We start from the raw sequence: 14,181 nt of genomic DNA, 5'->3' as shown, positions 1-14,181 counted from the left end.
CCCATTTCCATCACCTTTGCAGGGGACTCTGGGGACATGGGAGTGGGGAGGGGGTGCTGCCCAATGAGTGCACGTCTGCAGCCAAGAGAAAGAGGAAAACTTCCACTGGCCACTATGAGGCCACTGAGCGGTCTTGATTTGCTCATTGCTACTCACTTGGGGTGCAGGGAGGAGGGAGGGAATTAGAGAGAAAGATGAGGCCACAGTCCCTTGGATGTCCCTTCAATGTCGAACAGCCCTACACATGACAAAGATGATGCTCTTCATAGAGGCCAGCAGCCGTGTGGCTTCCCAAGGCCTCAGCACAGACGCACAGACTCAACACACCAGGGCCCTGAGGTCACACAAAGGGACACGTACCAGGTTTCCACCAATAATTGTGAAATGACAGAATGAATGTGGCCCCGAAGACCCCAGACACCAAGTGGAGGGGCTCTTGTTGACTAAGAAATTTACCACTTGAGCCTGGACTGCTAAAGACTTTAAGGGACTCCCATCACCCACACCTTGTTCCTCTCAGTTTATTTGTGCCCAGAAAGGAGATACACCCCAAGACTCTCATCCCACTCACATCAGATAGGGATCTGGCCAGATTCGTAGAACAAAGGTACAACTTTTACAAAAAGGGTGCATTCAGCTGTTGAGGTTTCAGACTTCCAAGAAACCTCAAAAAATTAATTCTCCCATCTACTTACTCCACACCAATTCGCTGTTAATATGAAGTTCCCCTCCTTTTTTGTTTTTCTGGGACTGAATTTTTTATTCACCCACACATCCTGCCAGCACCCCCCACAAAAAAACCAGTTCCTGACAGCCAAGCTTTTCAGTACATAGTTTAGCTGACTGTGGGCACTCCCGCCTCACTCTCCGACTCTTTGTCCCATTCCGGCTTGGATGGGGTACTCCTCAGAGCGGGCCCCCGCGTGTGTTGAGGGTTGATCTATGGTTGTCGGTCCCAGGTTTTGGCGCATTTGTCTCTCGAAGGAACTAGGCATCGCCTTTCTGAGAGTGGAAGGGCCAGAGAACGGCGCCCCCTGGCGGGAGACAACTCACCTCAATCCAGCCGGGACCCAAAGCCGGCGCGAACCCACCCGTGCCCGCCAGCCCTGCAAGCGGACTCTCACTACGCCCCCTAAATCTGGACGCGCTCGAGCTTCGGATCCACCGAGCACCCAACGGAGTCTCAGCTTCCCCAAACCGCACACACCGTACGGACTAAAGGGAGCCCTGAAGAAAAGCGTGGCGCCCCCGCCCCGCCCCACTTCCAGGAACCCCGAAGGCGGCCTGCCCTCAGTGCCCCTAATGGGCCCAGCAATCCTCCTGGCCCGGATCCCTCTCCTAATCCCTAGTCCCTACCTGTCCCCGTACAGAGTGGCATGGCGCGCATCCTCTCCCTCAGGGCGCAGCCCTAGCCAACACCCCAACCTTGTAACCACACCTGCTACCCCCGCCATTCTTCAGGCGCCCCTCACTCACCTGCCTGGAGCACCGACTGGCGCTGCACCTGTCCCTGGGGAAGCCCCTGGCCCTTGGCGGATTCGGGGCAGGAATGGGGGCGAGCACGTCTCCCCTGCCCTCTCCCCAGGCTAGTTTAAGTAGAACTTGGTTCCTGGGCTTCCCCAGGACCATCCTGGGATCCCCCCATTCTACTCCCAGCCTCACCGTGCCCAACAGTCGACCGAGGGGAGCGCGCTCGGATCCCCAAATCGTCCAGGGCGCGGCGGGGCGCACGAAAGGCACGGAGGTACAGAGCCCCTACCTTCCAGCGGTAGCGGCCAAACCCCGCGCCAACTCCCGCCAGCGGCCGCGGGGGAAACTTTCCCCGGGCGGAGAGGCGCGCTCGCAACTTGCTCGGCGCCGGCTGCCTTCCCGGCGGTGGCGGCGGCGGCGCGTCCGGGGACCGGCTGGCGCGAGGCGGCGGCGGCGCTCGCTTGGTGATCGGGGCCGGGGCTCGGGCTCGGGCGGCCTCGCGCGGCTCCGCGGTGGATTGCTCGGCGCTGCGTCCTCCCCGCAGCCTGGAGCCCCCGAGACGCCGGCGGCAGCTGCAGCCGCCCGCCTGCCCGCCCGCCGGCCCCACCTCCCCGCCACCGCTCCGTCCCTCCCTCCCTCTCCCCGCGCTCCCTCCCCTCCCCAAACCCTCCTCCCCTTCAGTCTCCAGTTGCCGCCGACACCGCTGCCGTGGCGGCTGCCTTGAAGGCACGTCTCCTCCTGCGGGCTGCTCCTCTCCCCTTCCCTGCCTCGTTCTCCTCCTTCAGTCCGGCATCCAGGCCTCCTCCGTGGGCCCCTGGGGTCACCCTCTGCCCTTCACCCCTTCCTTCACCCCTGCTCACTTTCCCGGTTTGCTCACAGGCCCTCGTTGCTTCGTCTGAATTCTGGAGATCCGTTAGGGACATGCAGAGAGGGGCCCGCTAGATCAGAGTATTCATTCCAGGGAAACTTCCACGCTGTCCCCTACTCCATGACTGGACTGCAGGGTTAGAGGTAGGGTGATCCTCCATCGGGACCTTGCTCCTTGGCTTCCTGCTGCCCTGGTCGTACCTGTTGAAAGCCAGAGGGATTCACCCTCCCTGGGATGCTTTGGACTGTTGGAGATAATGGAGGTAGCTGGAGGGGTTGCAGCAGGAGGTAGGGGAGGTGAAGGTGGGGACTGCCAACCCCGGACCAGATGCAAATGACTTGATTGCAAGAGGCCAAGACCTGTGTCTCCATCTCAGGACTTATCTTTTCATCTTTGTACCACTGCCTCAGCCACATGCCCCCTTCCCCAGCCACTGACACATGACTTCACCGAGACATTTAACCTCTGAACCTCTTCTGTAAAGCAACCACCCACCCGCCTACCCCAGACAAAATGGGCAAGCAAGCAGATCAAAGCAGACAGCCCCAGTGAAAGTGCTTGCTAACCCCACCCCCTCATATGAGAGAGGCTCAGGTTGCCCAATCCTGTTCCCTGGGCAACAATTCTTTGAGTCCCAGCTCTGAGGCTTCCACACTCAGGGCCTGCAGCAACATTCAAACACACACAAGCTCTGCAGGAGGCCCCTTGGTCAACTGAATCAGACTCAAGAGTAAGTGACTGATAGAACCTTCTCCAGTCTTGAATATGAATGTTGGTGATGTCAGGCCACAAGGCAGCATTTCAGGGGCAGGAAGTCGCTGCCTTTCCTTGCCCACATTCCAGGAAAAGGATATGTCCCTCTAAGGACTTCGAAGATGTCTGGTCCTTTCAACTATTTCCCTTAGTAAACTGAGGAGTGGCTAATAGAGTAAAGGTGTGGCCAGGAGAAAAAACAAAACAACCTGTATCTACAGTTTTTAAATGGACCCAGAGTGAGTAATACTTAACCTAAGGGGAGAAAATCTCTGCTAGTGTGATTTCTGTAAAACAAGGACAAGGAAAACTACAAAGGGCTTCAGGCTCCACATTCACCCCTTCAGCTGCCAAAACAAGGCTGGGGGAGAGGCTGACCCTTCGCGCTGAGAAACCCCACAGGCGCTGCGTTTCTGGAATGCTGTTGGAAGAGGCCGTCTGTGTGGGCCTCCTTGGATACAAGGCGCCACATAAATTTAAAAAGGAAAAAAACGTGAACCTCCAGTGAGGGTGCTGGGGCCTGGGAGGTGGAGGCCAGAGGCAGCAGGAGGGCTGGATGGAGTTTCCGAGGGCGAGGGTCCGAGCGATTGGCAGAAGCAGGGAGGAAGAAGTGGGAGCAGAGGGCACCTGGAGATGAGGCCAGAGCAGGCCATTTGGACAGCTCAGACCCCCAGATGGGAGGAGAGCTCCAGTTCCAAGTCGGAGTTTCCCAGACCTCAGCCGTTCTGCCTCCGCTGGGAATCCGGCCCAAGCTGCACACCAGATAGACCCACTTGCTTAATAGCTTTCTTTAAATTAACTCGGGTTGGTTGGTTGGTTTGTTTGATCTTTTTTTTTAACTTAAGTCTGCTTGTTCTTACAAAGAAATGTTATATCATTGCCATAAATGGAAAACGAGCATCACGTTACTCTAAATAGAAGGTAATCATAAAAATAAATACCACGAAAAGAAAACAGTGTTATTAAATTCTAGCAATGTATATTTAACCACAATAAACAAAAATTCCAACAACATACTGCTGCCTAGGGAAGGTGTGGGCCAGGGGCCCCACTCTCTCTGTAAAAGAGAGAACAACAGGGTGGAAAGGTGTTAAGGACGCAGCAACAATAAACTGAGACTCCGAGTTGTGATCAAAAGGGCTGAGAGTTGGGAAGGGACTCCCACCCCTCCTCCTCGGGAGGTCTGTCAGAGTACTGAAGGCCCCCGGATGAATGATCTTACATCTCCTTGAAGATCTCTGATGCCCGGCCATCGTGAAACATGATTCAAAGTGTATTTGGCAAAAAGTGCTTTTGGCAAGAGTCAGGAACTCCAAGAGCTTCGTCCTGGACCAGGGAAGGGGATCCTGGTTGCAAAGAGCAGCCTCCCTCCCTCTCACAGGATGGCCTTGGGGAAGTCCTCCCTTCTCTGGCCTCGGGGTCTCCACCTGCATCACGAGAGGCCAGGGAAATGGCTTCTGGGATCCCTTTTGGAATCCTGTGATAAAAGCAAGAAAGGAACCACAGTCCTGGTTTGCTGGGAAATAAAGGGGGAAGCTTCACTCAGGAGAGGGGTTGGGGAAGGGAGAGGCCAGAAAAGGGAGAAAATATTGGGAGGGGAGATGGACCAGGGTCAGTCCCCAGGAGGGAGTGAAGGTTGACCGACTGGAATCTAGGTTGTCATAAACCAGAAGTTGCCTGGCCCAGAAAGTTCTAGATTCCCCATTTGCCCATCCTGGAAGGAATCTTGTGGAGAATTCACTGGAATCCAACCAACTCATTTTACAGATGGGGAAACTGAGGAAGAACCGCGGACTAGCTCCTAGTCATACTCAGAGAGCTGGGCGCTGAATGAGGCCTCCTGACTCCAAGGCCAGGGACTTTCTACTCCCTTGGTGTTTGTGGTTCTAGTAGAAATGATCCTTCTGAAAATATTCAACTTTCCTCCAAGGGGCTCTTAGATTTCATTTTTCTCTGTAGTCTGGAAAAAACATTGAATTGGCATAAAAGCCCCAAAATTGCCTGAGTGTGGTCAGTCTGGGCAGCCCAGGGGCTGTGCCCCAGTCACCAGACACAGGACACCTGGGGTGAGCATCCACCCACTGGCACTGGGGGCCCTAATGCAGAGCAAAGAGCCCCAAACCATGAGCCCACAGGCCCAAGTTCTGGTCCCGGCCATCTTGACCATTCCCTTCTCTCTCTGGGCCTCAGTGTTCCCGTCTGTAAAACGAGACGCTGGGGTGAGATCTGTGGGTTTCAAGTTGAGCTGGCAGTTCCTCCTCCTGGGTGCGTAAGGAGGTGGAGGAGGGAGGGAAATCTCCCTCCCAGCTTTAGCCGGAAGCAGTTTCCTCTTTCATCTGTTTTGTACGATGATGTCTCACATAAGATTTCAAGGATAAAGTGTCCTTCACTTAAAAAGAATTCAAAATCACTAGAAGGGATGAACTGTTGCTCCCAACATTTCTACATTTATGGCGGATTAGACTGTGAGCCTCTCAAGTGCTGGGGCCCTGCCTTGTTCATCTCCTGCCCTCCGGCACCCAGCAGAGTCGGCGCTCAGGAGACATTAGATGCCACTTCCTAACTGTGCCACCTTGAGCCAGCTCCCTTAAACTCTCTGAGCCTCAATGAGCTGATGCAAATCTAAACGGGAATTGTAAACACACCTCTAGCGTGGGCTGGCTGTGAGTCTCACAGAAAGCTCTTAGTCTGGCCCTGGCACATAATAAATGCTCAATCAAGGTGAGCCTAATGCATGAATGGGTGGCTGGAAAATGCTAGCTAGGCTAGATCCTTTCCCCACAAGGCATCTTGACCTTAGCTTTGTCAAGGCAGTCTGCATTTTAAATATTTAATCACTGCCTTGCTAATAATTTTTTTTTCTGAATTGTCTCTTTTTCTATGTAATCTGCAATCATTTCCCCCAAAATGACAGCTCATTAAATGTACAACTGGGTGTGATTGAATTTGTTTATCTTTGCCATGATTGTCATAGAAATAAATTTGCAAATTCTAGGAACGTCCTTTGGAGCTTTGATGAATATGGTCTTGACCCTCCCAGGCCTGAACCAGTTACAGGGTCCCCCTTCTTTCTCTCTTTTCCTCCCTCCAACAAGCTACCCACAAACATTGGCCAGCCTGAGTATTTTCAGCATCAGGCCCAAGGACTTGCCTGCCAAGGTCCCCCTCCACCCCCAGGAATGCTACTGGCTGGGAGCTGGAAGAAGCACTGCGAGCACTCCCTCCCTGACCCTCTGCAGGAAAACAGTTGGATCCTGGATAGTTGGGCTGGGAGGGGCCCAGGGTCGAGCTTCCTCTAGGTGCTTTGTAGCCCAGTTTTCTAGAAAAGCTGCTCCCCGGAACAGGTCCTGCCAGATGAGGATACTTCCGAACCTACATCATCCACCTTCATTTTCTTTATAACTAACAGCAAATAATACAATGTTAATAGCTACCATTCATGGAGGGCTTACTTGGGTAGAAGCTCAGGTTGTGAGATTAGGTTCAGGTTCAAAGCTTGGCTCCTTTGTTTGCCAGCTGTGTGGCTTTGGGCAAGTTACTTTCCCTCTCTGTGCTTTAGACGCCTAATCTTTAACGTGAGAAATGTGTACTGTATGCCAGGCACCGTGATAAGGCTGTTAAAAGTCCCAGGTCACTTAAGCCTCCAAACAACTCCATTAGGTAGGGATGGTTAGGAAGCCTGTTTAACAGACAGGGAAACTTCTTCCCATAAGTTGCCCAGCAAAAAGAACAGGGATTCAAACCTTTCGCTTTTCACATCCTTTGGGACCATATACTCATGGAGATGGGGAGGGAATTGTGGGCAGGGAAGAAGTCAGGAGACGTGGAGCAATTCAGGCATTGAACTTTCTGGCTGTGTGACCTTGGCCAAGTGCCTGACTTCTCTGAGCCTCCCTCTTCTATAAAGGGAGATGATAATATCTACCCTACAGGGAAAGTTGCAAACATTGAAGGAGATGACATCTGTGAAAGGGCTTTGAAAACCAGAAAGTACATGGCAAATCCAAGTCTTTTTTTTTTTTTAATCATCTTTATCATCCATGTTCAACTGTTGAGATTACAAGTTTGGAATTCCGGGTCCCCCTGGTACAATTCAGTCATCCAACAAATATTCATGAAATTTCAATAGTGAGCCAGGAACTGCTCAGTACCTGGACATCTAAACCTAAGAAGGAAAAGAGAACATATATGGCTCATCTTCATTTACATGATTGATGGGGAACAATCAATGCTATCAGAGAATTTTTAAAATTTGACTCATCTTCGGCCACAGCCCTCTCATTTTACAGATGTAAACACTGAAGTTCAGCCTAGGGTGGGCAGGGACCACTTTCCAAGATCTGCCAGCAAGCTGACTTCAGAATTTAGGGGAGTTTGGGTCTCATTTCCCAAATCAGTTCCTGTTGACCAAATCTCCTGCCTCATTTTCTGCTCTCAGCGCCTCAGTTGGTCATGGATACTACCTCCCCTCTGTGAATGATTAGTCGCCACACCGCTGCTCCCTGAACGTAAGAGTGCATGTGCACACTTTTGCGCCCTGATGCAAACAACTCCCAAAGAGCGAGCTGGCAACGCATGTGAATGGTCAACCAGGGGCCTCAGGCAGCATGCAGGAGTTGCCCAGGAAAGCCCTAGAGGTGGGTCTCTGGCTAAAGGCTCTTCTGCCCATGGGTAGTGGACAACTGATCCGGGGCACCGGAGCCAGCAGGGAATTAATGGTGAGTAAGATCAAGCTCCTTGCAGTATCAGAATGTTGCAGGTCTTGGACTTCGGGGCAGCTTAGACCCAGGCTGTCACTGAACCTCCCTGGAGCTCAGTTTCCTCTTTGCAAAATGGAGATAGTAACTACCTCTTGGGGTTTCAGAAGGTTAATTGAAATGACACGTGTAAAACGCTTACAGAGGGCACAGGGCAAGTATTAAAGATTAGTGGACTTACTTTCCCTGCAGACCAAGTCTTATTGGTACACGAAACATTGAGAGCCTACAGCGTGCTTACAGGGAGGCTAAGAACTTTATCGAGCTCTTACTAAATCCCAGGCACTTTGCTCAACACTGTACCTTTATTTATTCTTCCCAAAAATTCTATAAGGAAGGGTCTGTTATTATCCCCCTTTTACAGAGGGGAAAACTGAGGCTCAGAACAATGAAGTTTCCTGTCCTTGTTGTACTAGCTGGTGAGTGGCAGAGCTGGAATTTGAACCCAGGCAGTCAGTCATATCCCAGAGCCCAGTTTCCATATCCTGACTCACCACTTCATGCCCATTATCTGTTGGTTCTTCCCCAGAACCCTGTAGTTATTAGGATCATCCCCATTTGACAGATGAGCAAAGTGAGGTTCGGCGAGGAGGCGTGACTCACCAAGCAGGGCAGCAGCGGAATTAAAAAGAACCCTAGATGTTTTGACTGCAATGGCCTTGACTCTTGTGACAGAGGGCAGGTGACTGGCCTATGAGTTCCCTCTAATCAGGACGTATTGCCTGCTTTGAAGCTAAGTGACCCTACAGGAGTCACATGGGCTCTCGGGCCACTGAGTGTGTGCTGGATGTGGTGACAAGAAGGCCAGGTCACTTCATGGTCATTGATTCTGATGTCCATTCTGTGTTCTGGGTGCAAGTCAGCTGCAGAGAGCAGGGCTGAGAAACCTGGATCCCTGCTGGGCCAACTCCGGGTTCAAGGACAGATCTGCACCTGACTATCACTGTGGCCGGGCTGCACGGGCCTTGCTCTGGTTACCTAGGTAGCACAAGACAGCGCCTGCTCCCTTGGTCTCTTCAAATTTCTAATCCTCCCACTGCTTCCCTCCCGCTCCATCTGTTATGGTTTGAATGTGTTCCCCTCAAAGATACTGAAGCCCTAACCTCCAGTACCTGGGAGTGGGACCTTATTTGGAAATAGTGTCTCTGTAGATGATAAAGTTAAGACGAAGTCATTGGGGTATGGTCTCATCCAGTATGACTGGGTCCTCATTTAAATGGATAAAGTGTGGACACAGAGACAGACCATGTGAATTTTCACAAAGAGAGAGACATGGGGTGGTGGGGGCAGAGGTTGGACTGATGCAGTTGCAAGCCGTGGAATGCTGAGGGCTCCTGGCCACCATCAGAAGCCAGCAAAGGGCAAAGAAAGGTTCTACCTGGAATCTCAGAAGGAATGTGTCCCTGCCTATAGCTTGATTTCAGACTTCCAACCTTTAAAACTTTGCAGTAATGGCTTTCTGGTCCTTTAAGCCCCCCAGTTTGTGCTACTTTGTCGTGGTAGCCCTAGCAAATGAATACACCCCCCTTTCACTAGCCCTGAGTCCCCATATTCCAAGCATGCACTTCAAGGTGACCAGGCTCAAAAGAAGTGATCAAACATCAAGTTCTCACTGACAAATGTACTCTGCACCTGCCATCCCTGAAACAGATGCATGAAAGGGTATCTCCAGAAGCTTCTCCTCCTCCTTGAAAATGGGTTCCTTATTTAACAGATATTACAGAGCACTTGCTAAGTGCCAGGAGCTCTTCTAAGAATTTTCTGAATGTTTACTACTATCATTATCCCCATTTCACAAATGGGAAAATTGAGGCACAGAATGGCTAAGTAATTTGACAAACATTGCATGGCAAAGTGGCAGAGCTGAGATTCAAACTTGGACAATCAGGCTCTGGGTCCCAAGCTCTAAATTACTTTATCTTGCTGCCTCCAGTAGCTTTCTCTTGGAATGTCAGCTTCCCCATCTGTTAAATGGGAACAACGAACACTGGCAGGAAGAAAACTGCACATTGTTACAAACACTGGGATCCTAGTTCCCATCCTGGAGCTCCCAGGACCTGGAAGATGGATGGAACCATGATGATTGGCTAGTCCTCTGCTTCAGTGTGTGTGTGTGTGTGTCTGTGCTCATGTGTGTACATGCCCATGCCTGTGTGTGTGCTTGTGTGTGTGTGTAAGGGGACATGTCTGTGCTTGCGTATATGTGCGTGCCTGTGCCTGTGTCTGTGAATGTGTCTATGTGTGTGTGTTCCTACACATCCACAGTTTAATGGCATTTTTTTTCAGAGTAAGGCTGATTCGCTTACTCAAATTAATGTTCGCATTTTGATTGACTCATTTAATGGGAACAGCTAGTTCGTGTGCCAGTATGTGAACTGACCCTCAAGACCCTTCCATCAACAAAACACGGAGAGGATCTCGTTCCCAAGTTAACAAACGTTGGACAACAATCAGCTTTTCCCTGACTTCTTGTTTTTCACCACGATGCCTAGTGATTTCCATCTAACATTCTGACAAAAGAGGAAGTGTGAGAGCTTGCGAAGGAAGACAGGGAATAAAAACTCCCAGAAGAGAGGAAGAGGGGAGGATTTCATGGTTTAGCAAAAGTGATTTTACCCACTCGACTTTCTTTGCAGCTGCAGAAGTTCACAGGTGACAGCGGGGTGACGGCAGCCAAGTTTGTGCACTGATTTGCAGCAGAACTGGGGTCACGCCACACTGGTCCAGCTGTCCATGTCTCCCCTGGCTTTTCTTCTTCCCAGATTTTTCTTCCTCTGCTACTGCCTGACTGATCCCTTGCTTTTTATTCCAAAATGTAAACCTCTAATAAACCTAGAGACAGGCTTATGCCTGATTGATCCCCAGTTACAGAGGAGCCCGAGCCAATTACAAGGTGGATAAAAGTCCGCACGTGCAGTTCGTAGAAATGCTTCCCCAGCAGAAACAGCTTAACTCCATAAAGCTCCCCCGGCATGTTTGCTTAGTGGCTCCATTTTTTAAGAGGCTGACCTTTTCAACAAGCCTGGGTTCACTCAGACCTTTGCACCGTAGTGGCTCACGACTGAGTGTGCACGAACCAACCACTTCGGGACAGTCTTGCCTGCTGTCTAATTCACAGCACCTGGTGCCTGGTAGGGGCTCGAAAAATATCTAGTGAATGAAGGAGTGAATCAAATAATCAATAAATAAAAGCTTTAGCAAAACAGAATTTGGAGATGAAATCCTCTAAAGGAAAAAAAACAAATGGCATATTCTTCCCGGCCAAAAAGTTCTTGTTCTGATTATCTGCGCCTCTGAGCCCCCTCTTCTCAGAGATACCAGGCTGCATTCTGTGGCAGGATCCTTCAATTCAGATGGTTCCTTCATCTAGTCAGTATTTTAGAGCCCTGCCTATGTGCCAGCAACTATGCTGGGTAAACGCTGGGCGTACAGTGGTGAATCTGACAGATGCAGCCTCTGCTTCTGTGATGCTCACAGATCAGGAGGAGAGCTATCTGCCTGGGATTCACTAGACATGGGGCTGCCCTGTGAATGCAGAAGTGGCCCCAGTCCCTCCGTATGTTCCAAGGCCGGGAAAGACCCCTGAGGTCCACTTGTGGGAATTCAGTGGGTGACCACCCCCGCAACCTTCCTATGAGGCCAAGCTGAGCATTAGGCCTTTATTACTAGAGGTAAAAACACACTGCAGTCTGTACTTGACTTTCTATAGCCTGGAACCCCTGCCCGCTCAAATAAACTAACAAGAGCTCAAGGGAACAACTAAGCCCAGAGAGGGCTCCTCGGAGACCCGAGTGCACCTAGCGCCAGAAGGCGGGGGGGGGGGGGGGGTGACCGCACTGGACGTCAGTAGATCAAGGTCCTAGTTGGAGCTTTGCTGGTGACATGCTAGTGGCCTGGACAAGACCTTGCCAATTCTGAGTCACCCAGGTTGGATGAGATCAGCTCTAAGTCTTTTCCATCTCGAACCTTCTGTGTCTGTCTAAATACATCTATTTCCCTGTCCTCTCTGCCCCTCTCCCTGTCATCCCTTCACTCAGGGTCCTGCTTCTGCCTGGACTGTCCTGTGTCCTTCTTAGCAGCGCACTCTCACTCTCAAAGGCAAGTTTCCAAGGGAACCACTGGCCATGCCGAGCCCAGAAGACTCAGCCAACCCCAGGTCTGGGAGGGAACCCCCAGCCTTCACTGCTGGGCTTGGAAGTCAAAGGGCAAAGACACCAGTGCTGCTGGTCCCGGGCACGGGGAGCACCTGGGCTGCGGGCTCAGGTGGACCCCAGCCTCTGCACACCCGGCCACCCTGGGGCTTGCCGGAGACCGCGAGCCAGTCCCTTTCTTTCTGTCACCCACGGGATTTTGCTTCTCCCAGGTGTTTTCCCACAAAGCACCCCTACCCCGACACAGACCTCTGGGAACCAGGGTAGAATGCTGATCAAAGGGCAGGCCTGCATTTGTCCTTGCTGCTTCTCAGAGTAAAAGCTGAAGTCCTGACGATGTATATCAGACCCAGCCTGATCTGCTGCACCCACTGCCTTGTATCATCTCCCTTCTTCTCCCACCTCACCTATTCTGCCCCAGCTGTACTGGCTCCAATATCTACGTGCCTGACAGATTCCCACCTCAGGATCTTTGCACTGGCTGTCCCTCCAAATGCCTCTGCACCCCTCGTCTTGATCACTGGCTCTGGTGCTCCCAGCAGAGGGAGGCAACCCAGCTCTTGCTTCTGGGGGCCTCTTTTCCCCACCTGGGCTCAAGTTCCCAGCACAGTAAATGCAAGGACAGAAAAGACAGGACAGGTGAGCTTTCTTGGCCTGTGTTAGGGGGAGGTTCCGTTTGTTAGAGGGGCTTAGAGAGGAATGGGATTTATTTTCTTTAAGGCTTCTTACACCTGCCCTTTCTTCTCAATATCCTCTAGTTCAGCCCCTGTTTACAGAGGCCCAGGAGAGGCACTGGGGACACCAAGAAGCTTGGATAGTAAGTTAGGCAGGCAGGCACATGCTTTTCGAACGCCCGCTGTATGCAAGGCACCATGCTAGAAGTCACACCAGAGGGCAACTTGGTAAACCCATAGGGACAACCAACAATCATCAGGACCTACTATCAGCTCTGCTCCAAGCTGTGCCCGTGTTAGCTCACTTAATCCTCATGACAGGTCTTATCAGCCACTCCTGCTGGTATACCCCCGTTTCACAGAAGCTGTGGCATCGCAGGGAGGGTTAGTTGTCTAACGGACAGTGTAAGCCTAATCCTGACAGCCCGTTTTTAACTTTGAAAGGCCATGAACATCTCTGAGAACACTGAGAAAGCTGAAGACCCCTCCCCAGAAAAATATGCATACATGGAATTGTTATGGACCACATGTGTCCCCCAGATTCATATGATCAGGTGATGGTATTTGGAGGTAGGGTCTTTGAGAGGTTATTAGGTTTATTATGCAGAACTCTCATGATGGGATTAGTGCCTGTATAAAAAGAGGAAGAGACACCAAGCATCCTCTCTCCATCACATGAGGATACAGAAAAAAAAAAAAAAAAAGCAGCCACCTGCAAGTAAGAAAGAAGGTCTTCACCAGACACCAAATCTATTGGCACCTTGATCTTGAACTTCCCAGCCTCCACAAGTAGAGACATAAATGTATGTTGTTCAAGCCACTCAACCTATGATACTTTGTTACTGAGCAGGTGAAATAATTTTGCACACAATTTCCGGGGCTTTAGAAAGCCTTTGTGATCCATAGACTTAAAAGTCAGAATCCCTGGTTTGGAATCTGATTATAAATGCATAAATTATCACAATTTAGATCTGAGCTTCCTGGCAGCCAAGGCAAAAAGGAGATATTGAGTTCTGTAACTCTCATTTATCTTCAGGGTAAAAAAGGCATATTAAGTTCTTTGAAAGAGAAAAATCTCTTTCCTGGCACCACTGCCTGGGAGGAATTTGTCTCTTGGCGGCAAAACTGTAGCTCTTATTTTTCCACTTAGCAGGAGCTGCAGGTTGCCTGGGAATCCCAACCTGCAAAGATGGCAACACCACCTTGAAATGTAAAACACTGCCAGCTTCCTTTCTCCAGCAATAGACTGTCACCCGCCCTGGGTGTAAATACAGCTCCCACTTTGGAGGCAGGTTGCTAAACCATATGCGCGGGACATATGGAGGAAGCGGGGAGTGCAGCCGCCACCAGGAAACACTTCTGCAGCCAACCTGCTGCTGCACCGCCACCGCTGCTGTTCCCTGTGGTCCCCACGGAACAGCCGGGCCCACCGCGTCTGGACCTGGCTGCTCCCCTGGGGAAGCAAGGAGCAGAGTCCCGGTGACCTTTCCCGGAGCAGGCTGGGGTTC

The 14,181-nt window shown here is 51.2% G+C and overlaps 1 protein-coding gene across 5 annotated transcripts in view; it reads right to left on the bottom strand.

Moving 5' to 3' along the window:
• The window catches only part of TSPAN18 (tetraspanin 18), a 172,690-nt gene extending 170,610 nt beyond the window's left edge, over positions 1 to 2,080 (bottom strand). For 3 of the 5 annotated variants that reach the window (XM_031690591.2, XM_015246186.3, XM_031690592.2), the window contains exon 1: positions 1,760 to 2,080. The gene's annotated coding sequence lies outside the window, so the exon portion shown is untranslated. Of the gene's footprint in view, positions 1 to 1,662 lie in introns of all 5 variants that reach the window. The other 2 variants (XM_031690590.2, XM_072969833.1) reach the window with 1 other exon arrangement.
• Positions 2,081 to 14,181: the final 12,101 nt, after the last annotated feature.

The sequence above is a fragment of the Vicugna pacos genome, chromosome 10 (assembly GCF_048564905.1).
Source record: "Vicugna pacos chromosome 10, VicPac4, whole genome shotgun sequence".
Classification (NCBI taxonomy): Eukaryota; Metazoa; Chordata; class Mammalia; order Artiodactyla; family Camelidae; genus Vicugna; species Vicugna pacos.
The sequence above is the reverse complement of the archived record's forward strand: the minus strand, read 5'-3'. Positions and strand labels throughout refer to the sequence as shown.